Source organism: Myotis lucifugus, unplaced genomic scaffold, assembly GCF_000147115.1.
Source record: "Myotis lucifugus unplaced genomic scaffold, Myoluc2.0 scaffold_4, whole genome shotgun sequence".
NCBI classification, from domain to species: domain Eukaryota; kingdom Metazoa; phylum Chordata; class Mammalia; order Chiroptera; family Vespertilionidae; genus Myotis; species Myotis lucifugus.
The window spans coordinates 12184800-12196947 of NW_005871052.1; the positions used below are offsets into that span (position 1 = coordinate 12184800).

Below are 12148 nucleotides of genomic sequence, written 5' to 3' on the forward strand. Positions count from 1 at the left end.
AATGTTTAAATAACTAACACCAATTCTACACAATCTCTCCCAGAAAATAGAAGAGGATAAACTACTTTCTAAGTTATTTTATGAAGCTAGTATTATCTTGATGTCAGAACCAGATGACAGTCACACACAAAAAGAAAACTACAGACCAATACCCTTCATGAATATAGAAGCAAACCACCTCAAAACAACATTAGCAAACAGTATTCAATAATATGTAAGATTTATACACCATTATCAAGTGGAGTCTATTCCAGGGATGCAAGACAGTTTTAATATCTGAAAAATAAATCAATGTAATCCACCATATTAACAGACTAAAGATCAATCACATGATCATATCAATCAATGCATAAAAAGCACTTAACAAAACCCAACACCCATTATCGTAAAAAAAAAAAACAACTCTCAGAAATAGGAAAAGAAAGGAATTTCTTCAACTTGAAACAAAAGCATCTATGAAAAACTTAATAGCTAACACTAAATATAATGGTGAATGACAATGTTTTCCTTCTCAGATTGGGAACAAGGCAAGGATATCTGTTCTTACCTCTCTAATGCTGAAAGGTCTAGCAGGCAAGAAAGGACATGAAAAGCACAAAATTGAAAAGGAGGGAATAAAACTGTTCTTATTTGGAAAGGACATGATCGTGTATATAGAAAATCCCAAAGAACTACAAAACAATTACTAGAACTAATAAGTAAGTTCAGCACAGTTTCCGGATACAAGATAAGCACACACAAATAAATTGTATTTGTATATATTAGCAATGAACAAATGGTTGCCAAAATTAAAAATGCAATGCCACTTACAATTGCTCAAAATGAAATACTTAAGGGTAAATACAAAAGGACATGAATAAGACTTGTATGCTCAAAACAACAAGATGCTGATGAAAGAATTCAAAGAAGACCTAAATAAACTGAGAAATATACTGTGTTAATAGATTAGAAGACTCAACATAATTGAAATGTCAATTCTCCCTAAATTTATATATAGGTTTAGTGTAATTCCTGTCAAAATTCCAGAAGAATATTTTAGACATGGACAAACTTATTCTAAAATTTATATACAAAAACAAAGGAACTAGAATAGCCAAAATAATTTTGAAAAAGAAGAATAAAGTGGGATCACTCTGCCTAATTTCAAAACTTATTACATAGCTACAATAATCAACACTGTATGGTCCTGCTGGAGGGATAGACACATTGATTAATGGAGCAGAGTAGAGAACCCAGAAATAGACTCACACAAATATGCCTAACTGATTTTTAATAAATGTGCCAAAACAATTAAATGGAAGAAAGATGGCCTTTTCAAATGGTGCTGGAGCAGTTACACATAGGCAAAAACAAAAATGTACCTTGAATAGTAGCTTGAATAGTAGCCCCCTAAGAGGTATGTCCATGCTCTTATCCCCAGAACCTGTGAATATTACCATAATTGGGAAATTGATCTTTGCAGATGTAATTAAGTCAAGGATTTTGAGATGAAGAGATTATTCTGATTATTCAATGGGCCCTAAATCCCATGGAAAATATCTTTGTGAGAGAGACACACAGAGGAAAAGGTGATGTGAAGAGGGAGGTAGATATTGAAGTGATGTGGCCACAGATAAGGAAGACAAGAATGTTGACAGCCACCAAAAGCTATAAGAGGCAAGGAAGGAACCTCTCCCAGAGCCTCTAGGGAGCATGGGCCTGCTGACACCTTGGTTTCAGACTTCTGACCTCCGGAACCATCTATACCAGTGGTTGGCAAACTGTGGCTCGTGAGCCACATGTGGCTCTTTGGCCCCTTGAGTGTGGCTCTTCCTAAGCCTTAGGAGTACCCTAATTAAGTTAATAACAATGTACCTACCTATATAGTTTAAGTTTAAAAAATTTGGCTCTCAAAAGAAATTTCAATCATTGTACTGTTGATATTTGGCTCTGTTGACTAATGAGTTTGCCTACCACTGATCTATACTAATAATAGAGGAATGTGCAAATTGTCTGGGACACAGTCACAGTAACAGTAACCAAACAGCAGGCTGTTTGAGGCTACAAGGCCGGCAGGGGGGTTAGTGAGGGACGACCAAATGACTGTATAGCAGGCTGCATGGGCCAACCAGGCCGGCAGGGGGGTTAGTGAGGGATGACCAAACGACTGAACAGCAGGCTGCGTGGGGTGACCAGGCCAGCAGGGGAGGGCATTTGGGGGTAATCGGGCCAGCAGGGGAGGGCAGTTGGGGGCAACCAGGCCTGCAGGGGAGGGCAATTGGGGGCGATCAGGCCGGCAGGAGAGGGAAGTTGGGGGCCATCAGGCCAGCAGGGGAGGGCAGTTGGTGGCAAAATCAGGCCAGCAGGAGAGGGCAGTTGGGGGTGATCAGCCTGGCAGGGGAGGGCAGTTGGGGGCAATCAGGCTGGCAGGGGAGCAGTTAGGCATCAATCAGGCCAGCAGGGGAGTGGTTAAGGGGTTATCAGGCTGGCAGGCAGGCGAGCGGTCAGGAGCCAGCGGTCCCAGATTGTGAGAGGGATGTCCTGTGGGATCGGGCCTAAACCTGCAATCGGACATCCCCCAAGGGGCCCCAGATTGGAGAGGGTGCAGGCTGGGCTGAGGGACACTCCCCCCCATGCATGAATTTCGTGCACTGGTTCTCTAGTGACAGAATAAATTTCTATTTTTTTAAGCTACCAAGTTTATGGCAATTTTTATGGCAGTCTCAGGAAATTAATATAACCTGTGTCATACCTTATACAAAAAATCTACTTAAAATGCATCACAAACTAATCTTACTGTGGTATTAATAACTTTACAATATAATGTGTATCAAATCATCGGATTGTACACCTTAAACTTACAAACTATATGTCAATTACATCTCAATAACACTGGAAAATGCATAACAATCTTACATGTAAAATGTAAAACTATAAAATTTTTAGAAAAAGAAAAGTGTTTGGAATTTAGAGCGAGGCACATAAGCTAGATCTCATACCTGACAATCAAAACATGACATGAACAGATGATTCACTGAAGAGGATATAAGAATGGAACATAAGCACATAAAAGGATGTTCAATCACTTACCATTAGGGACATGCAAATTAAAAAATAATGACCACACCAAATGCTGGTGAAGAAGCCAAGAAACTGACCCCTCATACATTGCTGTTGGGAATGTGAACTGTGATGGCCATTCTGGAAAACAGCCTGGCAAGTTAATTTAAAATCTAAACTTGTAACTTCCATATGACCCAGCAATTGCACACGTGGACATTTATTGCAGAGAAATAAAAATGTTTGTCCACATAAAAACCTGTTACATGATTGTTCATGGCACCTTTATGTGTAATAGCCCTAAACTGGAAACAATCCATATGTCTTTCAATGGGTGAATGGATCCACTACCTGTGGTACATCCAAGCTATGGAAAACTACTCAGCAATAAAAAGGAAAAGACTTGATACACAAACAACCTGAATGAATCTCCAGATAATTATGCTGACTGGAGAAAACAAACAATACTGTATGATTCTATTTATATAAAAGTATTGAAATTACATAATTTTAGAAATGGAGATAGATTAGGGAGTGCCAGAGGTCAAGGAGAAGGTGGAGGTGGGTAGAAAGTGGATGTAGCTATGAAAGGGCAACTATGATGGATCCTTGTGGTGGCAGAAATCAGCATCTTTACTGAATCAATGTCATTTTTCCTGCTTGTGATGCTGTGCTAGAGCTTTGCAAGAGGTTTCCATTGAGGAAAACTACGTGAAGGGTATATGGGATCTCTCTGTATTATTTCTTAAATTTCATGTGAATTTACAATTATCTCAAAATAAAAAGTTTAATTAAAAAGAATGAGTTAGATCTCAGTGTCCTAACATGGCAAAGTTTCCAAGATATATTGTTAAGTAAAAATAGCAAGTTACAGGTCAGTATATAAAGTTTAATACCATTTATTTTTAAATACCCACACACAAACAATGTACACATAGAAAAAGATTTGGAAGAGGGCACTTTATGCTGATAACAGTGGTTACCTCTGGGGAGTAGAGTTGGGGAGAGAAGAGGATTTTAACTGCAGCTGGATTGTTCGATTTTTTCACAATGGGAATATATTCTTATGCTATTTGTATAGTAAAAACATTATCCTGGATACAGTTACACTGCTCTAGGAATTCTAACCTGGTTTTACTTGTTCTGATCTGACCTATACCTGTTTCACCACCACTGTAGCCAGGGGACCCAGTTCATGCCCGTCTGCACTCGAGCCTCAAAGAAGTGGCTCCAAGCCTAAGCCTACCTATTTTGGGAACAGGCCCACTAGCATTACCTTTGATGTATGGAAGTAGCACCTGGAAGGACCAATGTCCCCATGACTATGAATCTACTCACTGCTTCTGACAACTTAAAACCCACAAAGCTCAGCCCATGCTGAATCAATGCAACAACAGTTTCTATAAGGTGACAAACTGTCAGGAAGTGTCAATGCATGGCAGCAGTGGAGCTTCTTGAGCAGCAGGCATGAATAACAATCAGACACCTGCGCCCAGCTGTACCTGGCTGAGAGCAGAGTACTCTAGGATGGGCCTAGGAGGCCTAGGAGTGCATTCATTCATCACTGTATATTTACTAAGCACCAGGTACTATTCTAGGCACTGATAATACCAGTAAATAAAACAAAGTCCCTGCCCTCATGGAGCTCCCTTTGTAGTGGGAAAGCAGATTATAGGCCAGAAAAATAAATAAATTGTATGTTACAGTAGGTGGTATTAAGTGGTATGAAAAAACACATGGCATGTAAGGAGGATACAAGGTGTTGGTTGCTGGGGGTTGAAATTTTAGAAATGGTGGCCAGAGAAAGCCTCACTGAGAAGGATCAGATCTTTTGGTAGAAATCTGAAGGAAGTGAGGGAGCCAGGTAGGTACAAAGCTATCCAGTGATTTTGGACATTTTCCATATACCCCTCCAGACCTACTACACCCTTCTCCACCCAGCTTTGTGACCTGGGAGGCTGACCTGTACAGACTGCATCAACAGGTTCCCTTGCCCTCTGGCTTTGGGTTAGCTTTGAACAATAAGAGGCAACTGTAAGGAGATCAGAAGGAAAAAGAAAGTGTGATTTTTCATCAGCTCTCTCTATGCAGGTTCACCATGGGTTGATGGCATCCCTCTACCAAAGACCACAGCTCCTGCCAGGTGGTCCTTTCCATATGGCAAGGACCATAACCACCATAACCCAGTCCCCATAACCACACTCTCCCAGGATCCTGACCGACACACTAGGGAAAGGCATTCCACGTATAAATGTGCCTGGAGAGCTTAAGGAATAATCAGGAGACTAATGTGGCTGGAATGGAGGAGGTGACAGAGGGATTTGTAGGGGATAATGTCAAGGAGGTAAGAGGGGCCAGATTATGAAGGCCTGTAGGCTACCATAAAGACTTTGGGTTTTTTTAGTGCTTTATTATTTAAAAATATGTCACATATATTCCATTTGACTCTCACAACAACCCTGTGAGGTAGGCAACACAGATATTCTTCTCATTTAACACTTGGAGTGGGGGAAACGAGTTAAGTCGGCTCGCGTGAATTGCGCGTACTCCGCGGGAGCCGTCTTTAACTCGGTTCATATAGATTTGCGGTGGAGTGCGGGAAACGTGTAAACTCGGGCCGATTGTAACTGCGTATTACCAAATATTTGTTTGTAATCCACCCTTTTGGTGGATGGAACAAAACCAAAAGACAGAGCCATCTTATATTTTGGCGGGAAATTCACCCCACACCGGAGTGTTAACAGATGAGGAAACTGAATCTCAGAGCAGTTAACTGATGTGCCCAAGGTTCTACCGTTAGTAAGTAATGTCTTTGGCCTAAAAATTCAATACCCAGCCTCCCCTCATATTTGCCCCACCTACTTCACAGGGATAATGAAGATAAAGTGAATTAAAGTCTAGAAAAATATTTTGAGAGAAGAAAGCACTGTATAATTATACCTGCACACTATAATTTTCCATGATATACCTGGTATGGCTCATTTCCCTTCATCCCAGTTTGTGCGTGAACCCTGAATTTTATATTGTCTCTGTTCTGTGCTCAACTGAGCAACTAAGTAAGGCAGGGGAACAGTGTGATCTTGTTTAAAATAATATAAATTACAATCATGGTAACTGCTATTGTAGCAAATTGAAAATTTGCAATTAGGACCCAGGGAAACACAGAGCAAGCAAGGCACCATTATCAAATAGGGCATGAATGCATAGAAGGAAAACATGATGTCAGAGTTTAAACTGGCACATACAGTTATCTAAGGCAAAGTGATGGCAAAGAAGAGTTATTTGTTCCACATTAATATAAATGAGCAAAAGATTCATGGGAACCCATGCAAGAGCATCTCATGTCACACAGATCTCTCCAGCTGCCTACAGAGAATATAAACAGTGTCTTCTTTTTTAAAAAGAATGACTGTACCTATGTTCATATCCTGAACTAAACTAAGGAACAGCTTCATGCTAACCTTCCTTGGCTAAAATACAACCAGTACCATCATTCCTAGTCAGACTAGTAAACAGAATGTCTTTTAAGGTAATGAGTTAGATGGCTGTGTTTAGGCTTTTTTCAGGATTCACTTTTAAGACCCAAAGAAAGTTATATTGAGTTTTTATTGGTGATTCTAAGAATATGTGTTTATATGTGAATTGAACATATTAAAAGAGTTCTTAGCACCTGTTCAGAAAAGATTATATACTGTACAAAGTATTCAAGTCATACAAAACCACTTTTCAGTGTCTTTTCAACTGAGAAGAATCTTATTCAGCATGCTTCTCCTCCTGAGGTGGTTCATATTGAGCAAGCTTTGTTTTCAGTTCTTTATTTTCTTCTACAAAGCTTCATATTTCTCTTTCATTTCTGCCAATTTTATGTAAAGCAGCTCTATTTCTGGATTTTCTGGGGTAGCAGCTCCTAAGTGATGCTTTCAAAAACTTGGTCAGTGTGTCCAGCACTCCTGGCTTCTCCAACTACCTCCAGAACCACTTGTACTTTGAGTCGGCGGTGTTGTAATGGGCCACAGTTACTGGTAGTGGTGTAGCTGGTGCCAGAGACCATGGCTCAAGACTTTGACTTTTTAAAAAAATATTCATGGAAGATTACAATAATTAACATTCTTTTAAAAAATATATTTTATTGATTTTTCACAGAGGGGAAGAGAGAGGAATAGAGAGTTAGAAACATCGATGAGAGAGAAACATCGATCAGCTGCCTCCTGCACACCCCCCACTGGAGATGTGCCCGCAACCAAGGTACATGCCCTTGACCAGAATCGAACTTGGGACCCTTGAGTCCACAGGCCGATGCTCTATACACTGAGCCAAACCGGTCAGGGCAAGACTTTGACTTTTAATATGAGTGAGATAGGAGCAATTGGAGGATGTTGAGCAGAAGACTAACATACCTAGACTATGTTTTAATAGCATCACTTTGGAAGACTGGTGACAGTCAAGAGAGCATAATGGCTTAGACTAAGATGGTAGTAATGGAGGTGGAGAGAAGTGATCGATTCTAAATAGATTTTGAAGGTGGTGCAGAAGAATCCCGTTCACTAAAATAATCAGAGCAAACACCCAAACCAGAGACTTGTTACTCTGCTTGTTAGTGTATATCACTGAAAATTTTGTTATTCAACAAGATTTCAGTAGGCCTTGCATGCAGCTTGATAATCCTGATATCCTACAACTTGTGTGGGACACATAACTCTAAGCCAAGCCCAAAAGGTTCCCAGACTATACCTGACTCCAGAAAACTATTGTCATTGATTTTTCTAGCTAATCTACCCCAGCCCAAAGCCACAACCCTATGTGGGTCATGCTGAGGGTCATTCTGCCCCTTAATTGGTTCCAACCAACTTTACCTCCACTGGCTCCTCCATTAGCTGGCTTAACCATGTCACATCAAATTCTGGGAAACACTGTCTGCACCTGCCCTGTTTATTTCTCCTGTCCTCTGCTCACAAGCACGCATAGGCTGGCAGCAGACAGATTGCATCCATCAACCACTGAGCAGATAGGGAAGGGTTGCAACGGCAGTCAGAACACAGTGTGGGCAACATCTCAAAGGCACCATGATTTTGATAAGGATTTTTAAACTTGGCTGGGAAAGCAGGAAACCATCAACCATTGGAAGGTCTTTGGGAGGAAAGAGAAAATAGAAAACTTGGTCCCATAGGCTAAAAGCCTGAAGTATCTTTTGGGAACCGAAGCACCCTGGCATTGATTCTCAGGATAAGGCTTGTTGCTTCATATTCGTGAACCACCAGCAAACGCACCCAGCTGGAAATTGGAGAATGGCACATGATTCCGAGAGCTCATTTGAGAGCCAGGAAAAACTGATGGTATTTATGGTCAAAGAAATCAATCCAAGGAGATCAGCCCCACAGCCAAAGTCAGCAAGAACGGGGAGCAAATTGCTGTCAACTAGGGAGGGATGGCCTGCATTGTAATCCTGGACCCAAGACTTTCGAGCTACATTATCTTGGGTCTGATTCTTAACCCTCCCAGGACCTCAATTTTGTAATCTGTAAAACAGGGACACTAACCACCTCACAGAGTTTCATTAAGGATCAAATGATCTCTTGTGTATGAAAGGTGTCTGCATGGCCTCTGGGAAACTAGCCACTCATGACATGTGTTTTCTTCTCATGCCCACTTTTTTTTTTTTGGCAAGAAGCAGGCCAGTGGTGTGGGGCAACAATGGGACTTCAATGGTCCCCATTTACCTTAATAAAAGCTCTCTGAGGAATTCTCCAGCTTTCTCATGCCAATGCTGTTTTCTGCTCTTTACTAAACGGGCATCTTGGCATTTGATCCTAGCAGGATATGGTTCCAAGCACGGTTTGGTACTGAAGGGCACTAATGCCTATTAATTATCTGTATATTCAGCTGACCTATCTAAGCAGCTGCTTTCAGTTTCTGAATCCCAAATCTCTTCTTATTCCATTCCAGGTTATTTGAAACGCTTATGTATGTAAGCTGTTGATGCAGACCTTGGCTTCCCTCTCCTCTTTCATCCTTCCTGCCTCTCCTCTCATCTCCATATTTCTCCTTTGCCTGCCCCTTGCCTTGCCTCTCCATTTCTTTCCTTTATCCTCCCCAGCTCTTTCACAGGCCGTCATCTGAATACAGTGCTTATGGAGAGAGGAGTTAGAAGTGTCTTAAGTGGACCCACAGTCAGGCTTGGAGGAAACCATTCAACTTCCTCTTTGCCCTGTCATACCAGCCAAACCCCAAGACCACTTCTCCACTTGTTCACACCGGGCTAGGTAACTGGATTACAAAGCAAAATGAGACACGACTATTGCCCTCAGAGAACTCCTAGTTTAGTTGGAGAGAAAGACAACACCATGGTGTATATGAAGAGCTGCAGAGGGGAATACAGACGTGGGAAAACATTTGCTTGCCTCTTCAGGTAAAGCTTTACAAAAGAGAAGAGACTTGAGCTGGGCCTTGAAGCCTGAGTGTATTTTTTCAAATGGAGAGAGGTTCAAAGGGTATCTCAGGGGAGGAGGTGGCATGGAGAAGAGAAGGACAATATGTGTATTGGGCTCTGTATGGCCAGATGATAGGGTCTAGGAGATGAGCAATTGTGGGGAAGCACGGGACTTGGTTGGAAAGTCGGTATGGAGGAATCTCCAAAAGGTCAGAGGCCTCTAGGGGTACCTTGCCAAATGCGGCCGACCCTGCCTTGACTTTTCCAAATAAGTCTGAGCCCCTGGGTGTTTTGCTGGAATCTTTATGTTTATTCTTTAGACATCCTTGCTTAAAGGACACTGCAGATGCATGTGTCTTCTCAAGGATGCTTACCCTGCTGATAGCACCTAATAGTTAATTCTAGTTCAAGCTTTTGTTACAATAAAAGTCTAATGAGGCAGGTGAACTGGGCTGTCTGGTTCCTTTAGCCAGGCAGTCCTTTAGCCCTCTCTTTCACAGAAATGTGTGTCAGAGTAATCATTCATCCATCACTCAGGATCTGCTGGTCAGCCCCAGCAAGCAACAATGAGCCTGGAAAGAAGAATCTGGTGCAAAGGGAGTGCCAGGTTGACAGGAAGCTGTACCACGGGGGGTTAAAAATTCACGGCTGAGGAGGTTGGACCTGGTGAATGTTGAGAAGGGACATGATGAAAGAGGTGTTTTAAGAAGATAATTATGGAAGGCAGAGAGACCAGAAGAATGGAAACCAGTTAGGAGTCTGCAGCAATGGTTTTGGCACAAGCTGAGGCCTTGAAGTAGGGTGCTGACAGTGGGCTGGAAATGCAGGGACAAAGAAGAGACACCATCGGGAAGCTACTTCTCTAGCTCTGGCCTTTATCCAGGATTAATTCTACACCTTTCCTCAATACCTTCTTCCTTATGGATCTTAATGGATCCTGGGCCTCAACTCCCATTTCTAAACCACCAATTTATATGTGGATTTAGAGGACTCAACACATTCACACCTTGGGATTGGCCTTCTTTCTCTCACTCACTGTCAAATTCATCAGTGGTAGCCTTCGGCCAGGGCTGGATCCTCCTGTCCCCAATAAGTATTTGGAAATGTGTAGAGGCATTTCTGGTTTTCACAATGATTCCAGGGTACTATTGGCACTTAGGGTCAGGAGTCAGGAGTGCACAAGAGTGTCCCACACTGCAAATAATTGTCTCACTTCAAGTGCCAATAATATTCTCATTGAGAAACACCATGACCAAAAGTTCAGTGAGCTGGGACTCTGTCTATTTTGTTCTCTACAGTGTTCCCAGCATGTAGCAGGGTGTACAGTACATAAGTGTGTGCAATAAGTATTTGTTACATTAATAAATTAACTCAACCCTTTATATAACCAACATCTACTGAGCAGTACCCTTGGTGCTGGGGATAGAAACAGGAACAAGGCTTGGGTACTGCCTTTGCACCTCAGCCAGCCTTAGCTGGAATGGGCAAAGATGATTCTGAGATGGAGCTAAAAGTCAATAATGCAACAACTTACATAACTACCACAAGGCCTCTTTCTAGCAAGGGGAATGTACTGCCAGTTAAATGCTTAATTGAAAATTTATTAATCATTCAACCAATACTTGAGTGGCACATGAAACTTTTAGAAGCACTTTCTCAGACATGATATTGCTAGTGTTGTACTGTGAGGAGAGGAGGGTTGGAACAGGGGCTGGAAGTAGAGTTTGGGCCTGAGAAGTTCCTGCCCAGCTCAGTCAGGGCTAGAGCAGACAAGCCAATCAGACAGTCTCCTGGGACTTGGCAGGCGGGGGTGGGGGGGTGGGGGAGGGGTCTGGTGTGAATGGAAATATGTGCCACATGGCCTGAATTGCAAGGGCTGGCCTCAGGCTCCCACAGCCCCAAACACTTCCAGATGGATTTATTTATAACTTCCAAACCAGAGGCAGCACTCAGCTGCTTTTCCTCACTCCCCTCCCCATTCCTGGAGCAATGCTTGGCTGCCTCTTTCCACTCCGGAAACCAGCAGGAGACAGGAATGTGCTGTAGTGCTCAGCCTCAGTCGAGCCGCAGCAACAGCAACAGCAACAGCAACAGCAACCTGGGCTCCTGGTCACCGTCTTTCCCCTAGGTGGCAACAGCAGCTCACGGTGTGGCTGTGCCTGCCTATCTGGCTCATCTGCGCTCTCTCTAAATGGGTAGTGTGAGCTGGGCACGTCCACTCTAGCAAGTTTCTGTTCCAGACCTGCCTCCACTTCATAAAGCCACAGACCCATCCATGTGCTGTCATTCTCGTTCTCTGGGAGATTCTGAGCTTCCTCACCTCCACCTTCTTCCGCAGGATACTGCTGCTCACTATATAAGCTGCCAGAGGCTTTGGACTTGGCCATTTTCCAAATCAGGAAACCGAAGCTCAGGGAGGTTGAGTAAATTTCCCAAGGTCACACAGCGTGTTAAATAACAGAGCCAGAAGTCTAAAGTCCCAAGCTCTGTCTCTGACGCCAGTGCCTCCAAAATTTCAAGTTCCCTCAAGTGTGAAGTGAGGCTAATGCTTGGCGGGTGGTCTAGTTAGAAGTGTCAGCTCTGGAACTGCTCTGCATGGAGCAAGTACTGGTTATAATGGATTTAAATGGCTTAGCATAATGTCTGTCTCCATAGTAAGCCCATAATAACTAGTAACCAATA

General features: G+C 42.6%; 1 pseudogene; it reads right to left on the reverse strand.

The window, feature by feature from the left end:
- Nucleotides 1-6792: 6792 nt before the first annotated feature.
- On the reverse strand, nucleotides 6793-11853 carry LOC111828460 (annotated as a pseudogene).
- Between the last annotated feature and the right edge of the window lie 295 nt (nucleotides 11854-12148).